This window comes from Castanea sativa, chromosome 11 (genome assembly GCF_040712315.1).
Source record: "Castanea sativa cultivar Marrone di Chiusa Pesio chromosome 11, ASM4071231v1".
NCBI lineage: Eukaryota > Viridiplantae > Streptophyta > Magnoliopsida > Fagales > Fagaceae > Castanea > Castanea sativa.
The window spans coordinates 5,213,877-5,228,187 of NC_134023.1; the positions used below are offsets into that span (position 1 = coordinate 5,213,877).

At 32.7% G+C, this 14,311-nt stretch overlaps 1 pseudogene; it reads right to left on the reverse strand.

The window, feature by feature from the left end:
* Positions 1–8,220, reverse strand: part of LOC142615938 (beta-amyrin 28-monooxygenase-like) — a 61,901-nt pseudogene extending 53,681 nt beyond the window's left edge.
* Between the last annotated feature and the right edge of the window lie 6,091 nt (positions 8,221–14,311).

The window sequence follows — 14,311 nt, forward strand, 5'->3', positions numbered from 1 at the left end:
ATTCGTTAAGAATATAAAAAAAAGTGTAATTCAACAGTGAGATTTTCAAAATATAAATTCAATTAAAAATTATTAGATGATGTAATATAATTTGAAATTATCTTAGGTATAACTTGAAGTCAACTTTATAATAATGTAGCCCTAGTTTAGTGTAACAAAATAAATATTCAATTTACATTTAGTTTATTACCGTGGGAGAGTGGTCATCTAACCATATTCCACGGGCAGTGGGCCAAAAGCCCATAAACAGAGCAAGGTGATTCAAGAGATCGAGCCAATCCCACATCCTTTAGGAGAGAAGGGCTAGACCTAGTAAAGGGCCTACCCTAGGAAGTAACCCCTTCTTTTTGTTGGGAAAACTTGTTTTGTATCATATATAAAACAAGCAGCGGAAGCAACACAAGGATTTACTTCATTCATAAGAGATAACATATAACTTTAAATTCTAAAAAAATAGAGGATAGAAGGTGTACCTTGATGTAGTGAAAATAAAAAATATGAAGTGGATAATATCTTGAGAAGACCTTCAATCTTCATCATAATTTCACGTGGTGCCCAAGATGTGTAGTTTTTCAATCAGTTCTCACGTACATTGATTTTCCTTTTTGGAAAAGTGTATTTAAGAGATGTTATGAGAAAACTGTATTGTCTTTTTTTAATGATATGTACGTTTTTGATTTCTAGGCAGTTACTTTATTTAATAACTCTTATTAAATAAACAATTGTTATCTAATTGGATTAGCCTTTTGAGTCAATCTAATTGGACTTTAGTGTGTAGCTTGGAATGGGCCTAAGGGGGACAAATAAAGCTCTAGCTCTAATGGGCTTCGGGCTTCCATCTACTCTTGACAAGCCTAAATCTCCTGGGATGAATTCTCTGGTTTTCACATTCTTGTTGTAACCTCAGTTGGCCATTTGTTTATACTCAGCTAATTTGATCATGGCAACTTCCTTTTTCCCTTCCACCGTATCCAAACTTTTGTATAGTGCCAAATTGTTTTTTTTTTCTTGACTGAAATTTTCAGTTCAGGAGGTTGGCATTTTGACCTCGATAGATATGATTGCTTCGGATCCATAGGTCATGAAATAAGGGTTTCTCTTATGGACCTTGGTGTCGTCCAAAATGCCCAAAGCACACTTGGGAGCTCCTTAGTCCATCTTCCTTTAGAGTCATCTAGCCTTTTTGAGACCATTAACAATAGATTTGTTGGTTGCTTCACCTTGACCATTGTTCTGGGGGTAAGTTAGAGTTGAGTACTAACTAGTTATTGATCCCTAATTCGCTACAATATTTGCAAAAGACCTTGCTGTCAAACTGTACGCTGTTGTCTAATACCAAGGTCCGAGGAACTCTGAATCTGGTTACTATGTTCTTCCATACAAAGTGTTTTACATCAAAGTCTTGGATGTTGGCCAATGGCTCGGCTTCAACCTATTTGGTGAAGTAGTTAGTTGCCACCAATAGCCATCTTCAATTTCTTGTGATTCTGGGAAATGGTCTCACTATATCTAAATTTCATTTGGCAAACAACCAAGGACTTGCCAATAGATTCAGAGATCCACCTGGTTGGTGTATGCTGGGGACATATCTCTAGCATTGATCACATTTCTTAGTATATTCCTGAGAACTCTTTTGCATACTTGGCCATCGATATCCTTGAGTGATCGCCCGATGTGCTTGAGTTCGTCCTCCAGTGTGACTACCACAAGTTTCGTCATGTAACTCCTCCAAGAGTAGCTTTATTTCCTCAGGATGAACACATATTAGTTTTGGATTGGTATATGAGCGTTTGTAAAGCTTGCTTTCCCTAATAGCCAATATCTTGGAGCTTTTTTCTTGAATTTTTTTGCATCAAAACCATCCTTAAGAAGTGTTCCATCTTTAATGTATTCAATAATGGGGTCCATTCGATTAAGGCTAGGGTGGATTCTTATTATCTGTGTACCATCTGAGTGATGTATGCTCAGTTGAGATAAGGATTCCACAGTGATTATCTAAGGAGTAGGACTTGCAACCGAAAAGGCCAAAGTCGCTAGAAAGTCTGCATGACTGTTGTTTCCCTGAGGTATTTGAACTATGGAGATTTGATGAAATTGTTTCTACAACATTTTTACCTCTCCCCCACTATTTAACCATTTTTTTTCCCCGAGCTTCAAATTATCCATTAACTTGGTTGGTAACCAATCGAGAGTCGCAGTATATCTTTACCTTGGTTGCTCTAACTTGTTTGGCCATTTGTAAGCCACACAATAATGCTTCATATTCAGCTTTATTGTTAGAGGCCAAGAACTCCAATATTATTGACCGTTCGAGGGCAATTCCTTATAGGGAAATAAGGACCACTCCCAGTCTGAAACCTTGTGAGTTGGACGCTTCATTAGCATAAACTTTCCATGGTGGAGTTGGGGTTAGGCCCACATTATGTACTTGATTCAAACTAGAATTCCCCTTAATACCTCCTTGGGTAAATTCAACCACAAAATCTGCCAAAATCTCTCCTTTTATTGATGTACGAGGCTAGTATTTGATGTCATAGGCTCCTAAAGCAGTCCTCCATTTTTCTACTCTCCTCGAAAAGTTAGCTCTTCTCAAAACTACTTGCAATTGGTGTTCAGTTAAGACAATTACCATGCGGACCTGAAGAGTAGTGTGGTAGTTGCCTGGTGGCATGCACCAAGGCTAAAACGACCTTTTCAAAGGGAAGGTATCTATCCTTAGCCTCGAGCAGTGTCTTGCTTACATAATACATTTGTTTTTGAAGACCTCTTTCTATTCTAATAAGAACCACCCTAACAACATGGTTGGAAATTTTCTCCTTTCTTAGGTCGTAAGAGTATTGGAGATCTTGCTAAATACTCCTTTACCCCATGGAATGCCTTTTTGCATTCAGGTGTCCACTTATAGTCTTTCTATTTCTTAAAGAGCTAGAAGAAAGGTTTGTAATGTTTAGCCGATTTGGAGATGAATCGGTTAAAGGCCGCTGCCATTCCCGTGAGACATTGTACTTCCTTAGGATTCCTTGAGGACTGCAAACATTGTATGGTCGTAATTTGATCGAGATTTACCTCTATTCCTTAGTGAGTGATCATGAAACTAAGAAATTTCCCCGACCCAACTCCAAATGAACACTTTAAGCCATTTAGCCTGAGAAGATATTTCCTTAAATTCTGAATACTTCGAATAGATTTTCAGATGTTTTTGAGTTTGTTTGCTTTTGACTACCATATCATCAATGTATGCCTCTATATTTCTCTTGAGTTGATCCTTAAACATCCTCTTAATCGTTCTTTGGTAGATCGATCCCGCATTCTTTAGTTTGAAAGACATTACTTTGTAGTGGTAATTTCCTTTAGGGGAAATAAATGAAGTTTTTCCTGGTCCTTGAGAGCTAAGGTGATTTGGTGATACCCATAAAATGCATCTAGGAAACTCATCCTCGGATGTCTGAACGTTGCATCAACTAATTGGTATATCTTTGGAACCGAGAAAGGATTTTTTGGGCACGCCTTACTCAAGTCCGTGAAATCAATGCAAACTCTCCATTTCCCCGTTTCATCACCATTGTGTTGGCTAATCAATTTGGATAAAAATACTTCCTTTATAGCCCCAACCGGTTCAACTTGTCTACCTATTCTATTACTGCCTCGGTATGAATACGAGAGGATGTACGAGGTTTTTGCTTTTTGGGGGTGTATTCAGGATTTATGTTTGAAAAATGGAAAATGAAGTATGGATCCACCCCAGGTACATCGTAGGGGCTTCAGGCAAATATATCTAAATTTTGAATTAAACATAGAAGCAATTCTATTTTATCAGATTTGAAATTATTTGCGTAAATACATATTTTTACTTCTCTACAAAAAAACATATGAAATTTTTTGCATAAATACGTCTTTTTACACCTCTACAAAAACAGATATGAAATTATTTACATAAATACATCTTTTTACATATGCAAAAAAAAAAAAAAATTGATGCGGAGTACAAATGGCTAGACAGTAAGACCCCATGCACCTTAACTATAGCTTCATAGTGACAACCGTAGGATACATGTGGTAACACATAATGATCAATCCTAAAAGACTACTTTTTTGTCTAAGGATGCCTAACTACCACACTGAGAATTCCGCCGAGGGGGGGGGGGGGGACACTACGATTTTTCATATAAAATTCGTCCTTTCTACATCTATAGAAAACAAATCTGAATTTTTCTCACAAGTTCATTTTTTATCTCACCAAAAACAAAACTGTATTTTTATTTATTTATTGAAAGATCCATTCTTTTACATCATAAAACCATATCTATTATTTTTATTTAGAAATTCACAATTTTCATCTTAAAATCAATTCTTGACTTTCTAATCATGATTCTCACAACATGAATTAAATCTTTTTTTTTTGGCATAAAATAATTTGCAGATCTAGGATTTAGAATAACATTTTAACCCTATATCTAGGAAAATTAACATAGCGTTTTTTGCATCTCATTATCTATTGCATATGGGTACCTAGATGGTTGTTTAAAGTTAGAAGACTGAACTCTATTCAGCAAGATGGGTGCCTAACACCTTCCCATCCTGTAACCTAGCTCCTGAGTCTAGATCTTAGGTTCGCAATTAGTGTTTTGTCCTTTTGTTGATAGATTGTAACTAGGAAACAAAATTTTGTGGTATTTTTACTTAGATTGTAAATTGGGATGAAAGCCGCATATAGTTTCTTTCTATCAATTAGAAGTGTTCAAATCAATAAGAACTCAATATTATTCATGTATTTTGTATTTTATAGTTTTCGTATTTTTGTAATATAAAAATAAGTGACGACTCCACAAAAACCCAAAAAGCGGTACACTCTTTTTTGAAAGCCAGTCTCTCACATCACTAGATATTTTTGATGACTCTCCTGGATCACCCTTCAATGAATAGGTTGAAGACGAGCTACACAACTTTATGCTTGGGTCCCTTGCTTCTGCTTCACTTGAAGATCATGCACAAGATATTCCACCTCGTCACTAAACTTGGGTAAGATCCATTCTTGCACATTTACTTGATTATCATTGTTACACTACACAAGCCTCGCACTTATCGTGAGACTTTCACTGAACTTTTATGGCAAATTGCAATGAAAGAGGAATTTGATGCATTATCCAAAAATCATACTTGAGATTTGGTGAATCTCCTTCCTAGGAAGTTTGTGGTTGGTTGTAAGTGGATCTATAGGATCAAGACTGGCTTTGATGGGTCCATTGAGTGCTACGAAACTCATCTTTTTGCAAAAAGGTTTTATATAGGTGTATGAAATTGATTATAAAGAGACTCTTGCTCCAGTTGCTTGATTCTTATCTGTTCATCCTCTTTTAGTTGTTACTATTGCAGTAAACTGGATCTTTTTCAAATGAATGTAAAAAATTTCTTTCTTAATGAGAATTTAAGTGAAGAAGTTTATATGCAACCTACTTCTGGTCTCTTTATTGAATCGAACAAGATTTGTTGCCTTTGGTGTGCACTTTACAGCCTTAAACAAGGGTTTGCCAAGTTCAGCTCTACCATCTTTCGCTTAGGTTACACTACAAGCCCTTATGATTCTGCCTTTATTTCTTTGTCACAACGACGAATGCGTTATTTTGCTTCTCTTGTATGTGGATGACATGATTATAACTAGTGATGACCTCAATAGCATTCAAGAACTCAAGGATTTTTTAGTGAGCTATTTGAGATGAAAGATCTTAACATTTCAACTATTTTTTGGGTTTTGAATTACTCATTTCACTGATGAACTTTATATTACTCAAGCTAAGTATGCTTTTGAAGTTTTTTCTTAAGTATAATTTATTGATAGTAAGATTGTTGACACTGCGTATTTAACTTAACTAGTAAACCATTGTCTAATTCCTCTCTTTATAGACAATTGGTTGGCACCCTAGTTTATCTCACTGTCACTTGTCTAGACATTTCTTATTATGTTCACTAGGTGAGCTAGTTTTTGTCTGCTCCATGATTGACTCACTAAGCTGCTATCCTGCGCATTCTTCAATAACTGAAGTGCACTCTCTTTCATGGCCTTTACTACTCTGATTGGTCTCCTTTTATTCCTGAGCATTCTTTGTTGTTGATTGGGTAGGAGATCCCATCGATAGAAGGTCAATCACTGGTTATTGTTTTCTTCTTGATTCTTCTTTGATCTCTTGGTGAAGCAAGAAACAAACCATTGTGGCTAGCTCCAGCACTAAAGCAAAATATCGTGCCATTGCTAATACCATATCTGAACTTATCTCGCTTCAATGGCTTCTCAAGGATTAAGGTGTGTCAATGTCCTCTGCAACTCCTCTTTATTGTGATAACTAGAGTGCCATTCATATTGCTCACAATGATGTCTTCCAAGAATGGACTAAACATATCGAGATTGATTGTCATTTTATCTGTTATCATCTTATCCATGGTGCTCTCAAGCTACTCTCAGTCTCCTCTTAAGATCAACATGCAGATATCTTCACTAGGTCATTTCCTATGGGATGTTTTCATGCTTTGGTTGACAACCTCAAGTTGGTGTCACACCTATCTTGTGTTTGAAGGGGATTGTTAACATGTAATAGGCTTGTGGGCTTAAGGCCCACTTTACTTGTCTTGATTAGCACACATATAAATGCACTCTTGTATATGTTCTTACTTGAGAAATACAATACTATTCATTAATGCTCTGTTTGTTTCAGCATCAACGTTTTCTAGAAAATAGTGCATTTTTCAAAGAACATTTTCTAGAAAACTATATCATTTTCCAGTGTTTGGTAACGACCTTGAAAATGAGATTGAGAATGTTTTCCGGTGTTTGGTATGCAAATTTTTATTTTTATTTTTTATATTTCTTGTGTAATTTAAAATATGTGTATTATGTAAACCAACTAATGTAATCAATATAAATAAAAAAAAAAAAACCAAGAATGAATTTGGTTTTCATACTAAAATTTTGACAATAGATACAATCAAAATTAGTTGTCAAATTTTCATGATTTCTACCACTCATCTTGCTCATATATATGGACAGAAACATCCACACACATATACATACATACATACATACATACATACATATATATATCAACCATTTGTCTATATACATAAAATTGATAAGGGAATGCGTCTTTAATAAGTACAAATAACAATAACTTTTAATTTTCTACTCTTTTTGCTGGTATATTAATTGTCTACTATGGTCAACCACAAGTCTTTAATATTACTCAAAATTATGTATTCATATAATGCATCTACATAATATATCATCACTGCATAGTATCTGCATAATATATCTATCAACAAAAAATATTATCCTATGTAAAAGCAATTTAGAGCCATATAGGTACTGTGTTAAAAATTTTGACTTTTACTTCATTCATTCATTCTTTCTTCTTTTTTATATTTTTATTTTTTTAGCACTTTTATGTGCAAAAAAAACTTCTACCTAGAATCCATCAAACCAAAAATTTCTTAGAGAAAAAATAAAATCAAGTTTGAAATTCAAAGTAAAGAATTGAGATTTTGGTAGAGAGGAATGAAATAGTTACCATTGCAAATATGTTCTCTTTTGCAAGTTGGTAGAGAGGAATGAAATAATTATTGAGCAAATGAGGGAAAAAAAATCTACTCAGAGAACTTTGTTACAAAGGGGAAGAGAAATATAGAGAGAGAGTGAGGGAGAGAGATCTATGGAAGAGGAGAAAGTAGAGTTAGCGACTGTGAGGGTGTGAGGAAAGAAAAAGAAAAACGAAGAGAGAAAGAGTGAGAGAGCGTACTGTGAGAGAGAGATTGTTTTCCAAAATTTTTTTTTGGAAAACAACCTATACAAAACAAGCTTTATTTTTATTAGGATTTTCCATTGACTAAAGATAGTTTTCCGTTGACCAGTTTTTCTTTGTACTACCAAACACTGGAAAATGTGGAAAACTATCTTTACAAAAAGTTTTCCAGTAAAACAAACAGAGCGTAAGAGTATTTTCTCATTCTGTCCTTAATGAACATCTCTGGAATTCCCTTTTTCCCTATCCCGACAAATTCCAAGGTTTCCCCAATGATAGGCCATCCTTTTTTACCTGGTGGCAACTTGGCACGAGTCGATTTTTGTTTATATATGAGGAAGATGAGGGAGAATGAAATACTAAAGACTACAAGGTGAAGCATGATTTGAAAGAAATTCATAACTCCCAAAATTATACCAATGAGTGAGACCATATTTGAAAAGGTGATGCTTTCTATTACAAGATTGCAAACCTTGGTAGTATATTTATACTGAGATTGCAACATTAGTTTTCCCTTATAACTACAAGCCAAGATGCAAAATGGCAATAAATTATTTCCCATGTGAGAGTAGTTCGCTTAAATTTGGGACCTTTTTTCTAAAAAACAAAAATTTGGGACCTAGCTATATATTTTCCAAGGGGGGCCATGCCACCCCCCCTAAACTCAAATAATATTTAATAAATTGTAAGCATTTTTTTAATCCAAATTAAAAGCTTTAAGAATTTGGCATCCAAAATAGATTGCTCCCTCCCCCACCCCCCCTCACAAAAATCCAAAGTATAATCTCTATTTAGTATGAGCTATAAATATTTTTGAAGGAGTTTTAAGCTTTATCAATTTAATTTCAACAATGCACTTTTTGGATTATGTGTTCAATATGCGTAGTTTTAATAATTTCCTTAACTACTCAAATATTTTTTTCCCTTCAATGTATTGTTCAAGAATTTAGTTTGTTGATCTTTGAGACAAGAAAGAGTGTAGAGTCAGATGAGATATTATAAAAAAGAATCGAGTTTTTTAAGAGATTGATTGGTACGATAGTTTCATAAAATGATCCTTGATTGGTGTATTGGCTTTTTTTTTCTTTAGTATTTGTGGGTCAAATAATGGTTATATATGCTTGGGATTTAGTGTGTTGCACAAGCTTGTTAGAGCATTAGCATTGGAAGTTTTAAAACTCCCAAAATGTTATCTTAGAACCCCAATACACCAAAATACCACAACATCCGGTTTCTTGTAGCTAAAAAAATTTAGAACTTTGCTACAATTGGTTCTTACTTTTAGAACTTATACGGTAGCTAGCTGCCAGGTTTATATGCTCTTATTTTATTTTCTCTCTTTTCTCCCTCAGTCCTTCTCACTCTCTAAATTTCTCATCTCTCTCTCTCTCTTTCTCTCTCACACACGCGCGTGCACACATACACACAATTTTGGATGGTAGTTTGGGTGATTATGGATTAGCAGTTGGACTATGTATCAGCATTTGGATTGGTGGGTTGCAATTTGAGTTGATTTGAGCTTCTTTCATGGTTGCCTTGATCTGGGTTTCAATGGTGATTAGTATTTTGGTTTTTGGTGGTGGTGCTGGTTGGTATTTTGGTTTTCAGTTTTAGTTTAGGGTTTGAGTGATGGTAGCAATTTGGTGTTTCAGTGGTGGTGGCGGTGGCTGAGTTTTGGTGGTAAGTGGTTCTTGGCGGTGGTGGGCTTGCAGGATTTCATGGTTTGCTTGCTATATGGGTTTGTTGGAAGAGAGAGGCAAAGAGGAAGAGAAGAAAGAGACATGGGAGAGAAGAGAGAGAAATGAGTAGTTTATATTATTTTAATGAGTTGTATGTTAAAATAAAAGCTGAGATGCCCATTGTATTGTTAAATGAGATGTTACATTAGATAAAATAGCTTTTTTATGTTTTAAAATGAAGTTTTTATTATTATTTATTATTTATTTTTAGAATCTCGGATGCTAATGCTCTAATAGTATTGTGAGTGGTAAATGAAGTTATTTTATTCAAAATTTAAGTTCAAATATTTAAGAGTTTAAATGTTTCAATAAAGTAAGACATATCTCATTATTAATGAATAAGATAAAAATATATTACAAATGCCATATGAATGCTTAATTTAAATTTAATTTTTATATAAAAGATATCTCTAATTAATAAGTATTATGTGATTTTAATATAGTTATATAAAACAAAATATAAAAAATTTCGCTAATATTTTCAAGCAAAATAAAAAATGTATACATAATTTTTTTCTTAATAATTTTTTTGAGGGATTGATCACAATGATAGTTACTTAAAATAATTATACATTAGTGTTTACCAAACACATGCATAATCACGTGTGAGCATGTAGATATACAATTCTCAAAAGTGTCATTTAAATACCATTATTAGTCTTACGATAAGTGGATACACACCCATAAAAGATGACATAGTAAAATTTGAATCACAATATCATAGACTAAGTACAAATATTAAGTCCCCTAAAAAAAAGTACAAATATTAAGTCTTCACTGTACAATAATTTGTACAAAACATTAAACATATTAAGAAACTATGCTTGTGCATTTAAATAGTAACTAATAACGTTATTATTGAGAGCTTTCTTGTTAAAAGAACACTAGTTTTGTTTAATTATTTTAAATTTTTAAATCTCTTTTTTTGAGAGAGTTTGAACCCTAGATCTCTTATACAACCATCAGAGATTTTACCAATTTAGCTAGCTGGAACCCACTATTTTAAATTTATAAAATGAATGTAAAGATTGGTCTGTAGGAGCTTGGGGTCCATATCGTTGTGGCTTCTTGGGATGCTATTAGAGGTCTTTTTTTAGGTAGATAATGAAATAAGAGGAGGTGGTGAAGGTATATTTCTTTTAGTCATTATTTTTTTATTGTGTGGTTTTATGTATTCTATTTTTGGACAAATATTAATTACAAAATTGGCTGTACCCTTATACTACAACTTTATTCAATAAAATAAACATTAATACATATTTTGAAAATCTAACCGTTAAATTGAATGTTATTTACACTCTTAATACATATGTCAAATGTTGTATCAATCAGATATTATTTATTATATGATCTATTAGTTTATATTTTATGCTTAGTTTTAAACTACAAAAATTTGCAATTTAAACAATTTGTTGATAACATAGCTATTGATCTTTAATTTTCTAGAAATTTTGCAAACATAAAGGATATAAGAAGAAGATGTAATCTAATGATGAATTTGTCAAAATTTACCTCCAATAAAAAGATATTAGGTAAGATTGTAACCTAAGATTACAACTAATTTTGAAGCTAAACTTTGTTTTTTTTCCCCCATATTTTGTTTTTGCTAAAAAAATTAAATAAAAAAGAAGAAGAAGAAAAATAATATATAGTGTGTGAGAGTCACCCAATTATGCTTAAAAAGTCTAAACACTGATTTTTTTTTTTTATTATTTATTTTTTAAAGCTTGCAAAACTCGAGGAAAAATTTTGGCGTAAATTAGTCTTGGCATGGCAATAATTATTATTGTTTTCGCCCATGTCAACGCTAAAGTTGCTGTTAATTCCTTCTCAAAAACAAAAAAAAAAAAAGTTGCCATTAATTGTAACCTTTGCTCAAAACTGCGTAGTTTTAATGCGATTAAAAGGGCTTGTTTTGTCCATGTTAATATCAAAAAATGATTTAATACTTTATTTTATTTAGTTTCCTTTTCTATTAAATTTTCATTTTCTCTTTGACTTTCATAGGAAACAAACGCACCACAATATTTCCACCTTTTTCGTGGAATCCAAATGTGGAAACCAAAAATATTAGGCCAAAATGACAAAATACCCATTTCAGCCAAACTTTCCAGCAAAATGCCCATGTTCTGAAACTATTTAGGGATAAGCTCCTGTTTTAAACTCGATTTTCTAAAAATTGAGTTTCAATAAAAAACTCGATTCGCCCAAAATCGAGTTATAGCCAAAAAAGTTGCAAAAACTTACATGGAACTTGAGTTCCATGTAATTTTTTGCGAGTAACTCAATTTTGGGCAAATCAAGTTTTTCATCGAAACTAGATTTTAAAAATAGAGGCATATCCCTAAATAGTTTCAGAACAAAGACATTTTGCTGAAAAGTTTGGCAGATGGGTAAAACCTAGTTTTGGCCAACAATATTATGTACAAATTTTCAACAATCCTACATTCTTACATGTTAAAATTACATAAATTAAAAATGAATAAAAAAAAGAAGAAAGCATTGAAGAGTTCACAATTGAAAATGATAGGTAACATCAAGGGATCAAATAAAATTTTTTTAACTTTAACAAAAAAATCAAAATCACCCCAAAATTGTAAGGGCATTTATTTGTAATATATATATATATATATATATATATATATATATATTTATTTTTGTTCTCCTTCCCTTTTACTTACAAGCTACAACAAACAAGAAGAGGGGATCAATCAAGCAATACTCAAGGCAAGCTTAGTTAAACATAATAATAGGTTCACAAATGAGATCATGGAAGTAGAGATTAGCTATATGCACACACACACACACACACTATATATATATATATATATATATATATATATATATATATATATATATATATATATATATATATATATATATAGACACACACACACACACACGGTAGGAAACAGAGTTCGCCGATATGCGCAAGCAAAGTGTAACAAATCACATGGATATATAAAATTTTCAAAATAATGCGTAACATTTTTAAAATTAATGGTCCTTTTATGGTACTCCAATGCTTCTGGGGAATGATACCCATCGTAGTGTAACTGTTCAAATTGACATGAGCTACAAGTGAACGTTACTAGCTTGAGGATGCACCCTTTATACCAAGGAAGTCAATACCATACCGTAGGCTGTACTGGTTTGGCCAGCGATACAATATATTTCGAGTGCCGGTCAATACCGGTGTACCGTTTTCGGGTTTATTGCTATTATATATATATATATATATATATATGTATATATATATAATAGCAATAAACTCGAAAACGGTACACCGGTCAATATATATATATATATAGACATACTTGATTATTTATTTAGAATTATTTATAAATCTATATAAGAATCCTTAAATTTATAATAGCATATTTCTCTAAATTAATTGCTTATTTTTAATATGATTAATTTTTGCTCAAATATCAACCCATTAATGTAAGCTGACATACTAGATTGTAATAATAATAAAAAGATAAAAAGATGACATTGATTATTACAAAAAAACATAAAATTGCTTACCAAATGTGAGTGGCAGCTAGCCTAAAAGTCCCAAGCATATTTGAAATTTGAACTCATTAGAGTTCATGTGGGTGTGTCAAAACTCACACAAAACAATTAAACAAGAGCCACACACACACAACTAAATCAGAAGGCACAAGAAGAGAGTTTAGTCTCGGTCAAAACTAAAGAAGAAGAAGAAGAAGAAGAAGAAGAAGAAGAAGCGGTTGGATAAAACAGAAGGAGGAAGGCTAGGGGAATGGTCGACAACATGGGAAAACAACCAGTGAGGACGGTATCGTGAGCTTTCTACTATTGACTTTTTTCATTTTCTTCAAGTTTTTAGTACCGCCCGATTTCCATTGTTTGGCCGAGATGTCCGATATTTGGTGGTATGTCCGGTATAGTCCAGTAAGGACTGGTATTTTAAGCTGTACGAATCATGGGTGTTTTTGTACTAGTTCACCTGCCGGTACGATAAATTTTGGCTGTACCGACCGGTACAGTATGTAATTGACTTCACTACTCTATACTGATGACCTCTTTGCGCAAGGATGTATCTCTCTACCTAATTATTGCAATATCTTTTATTTTATTAAAAAAAAAAGAAGAAGATAATTTGGCATATATAAAAGACATTGTGTTCAACCATTGAATCATTGCATTGCCATCGAAGCACATTCCATCATTACATATTTTTTACTAAATTACAAATTACACCCTTAATTTTTATGAAAATTTTGATTTTCTCCCCTAAATTTAAAACTTTATTTCGCTTTCTTAACATTATTTTGATTGGTAGTTTATTGGTTCATGCTCGTTTTGAGGTGGCCGTTACGTGTCACATTAGCTCCAAATGATGTAGTTTTTTCGAAATTAAATTAACTTTTTTTTTCGACCATATCAATAAATTTTTTTAATATGTTATTTAATTTTTTAAATTAATCTTCAGTTTGTTTTTTCTATAAATTTTTCATCCTCTCTTTAATTTTATTAGGAAACAAAAATACAACAATCTTCCTACCTTTTTCTTATTGTGAAATAGTAGAGTTTATCATCAAGATTATTATATATATATATATATATATATATATATATATATATATATATATATTTTGTGTGAATGTCATCAAGATTAATTAGAACCCTATTCTGTAGCTCCAAAATTTCGGGTTTCTATCGATATTAAATTGCTCATAATAGCATATTTATAACATGCTAGGTCTGCTAGGGTTGAAATTGTTGCACATATATTTAGGTCGGCGAGAGTGAACCCTA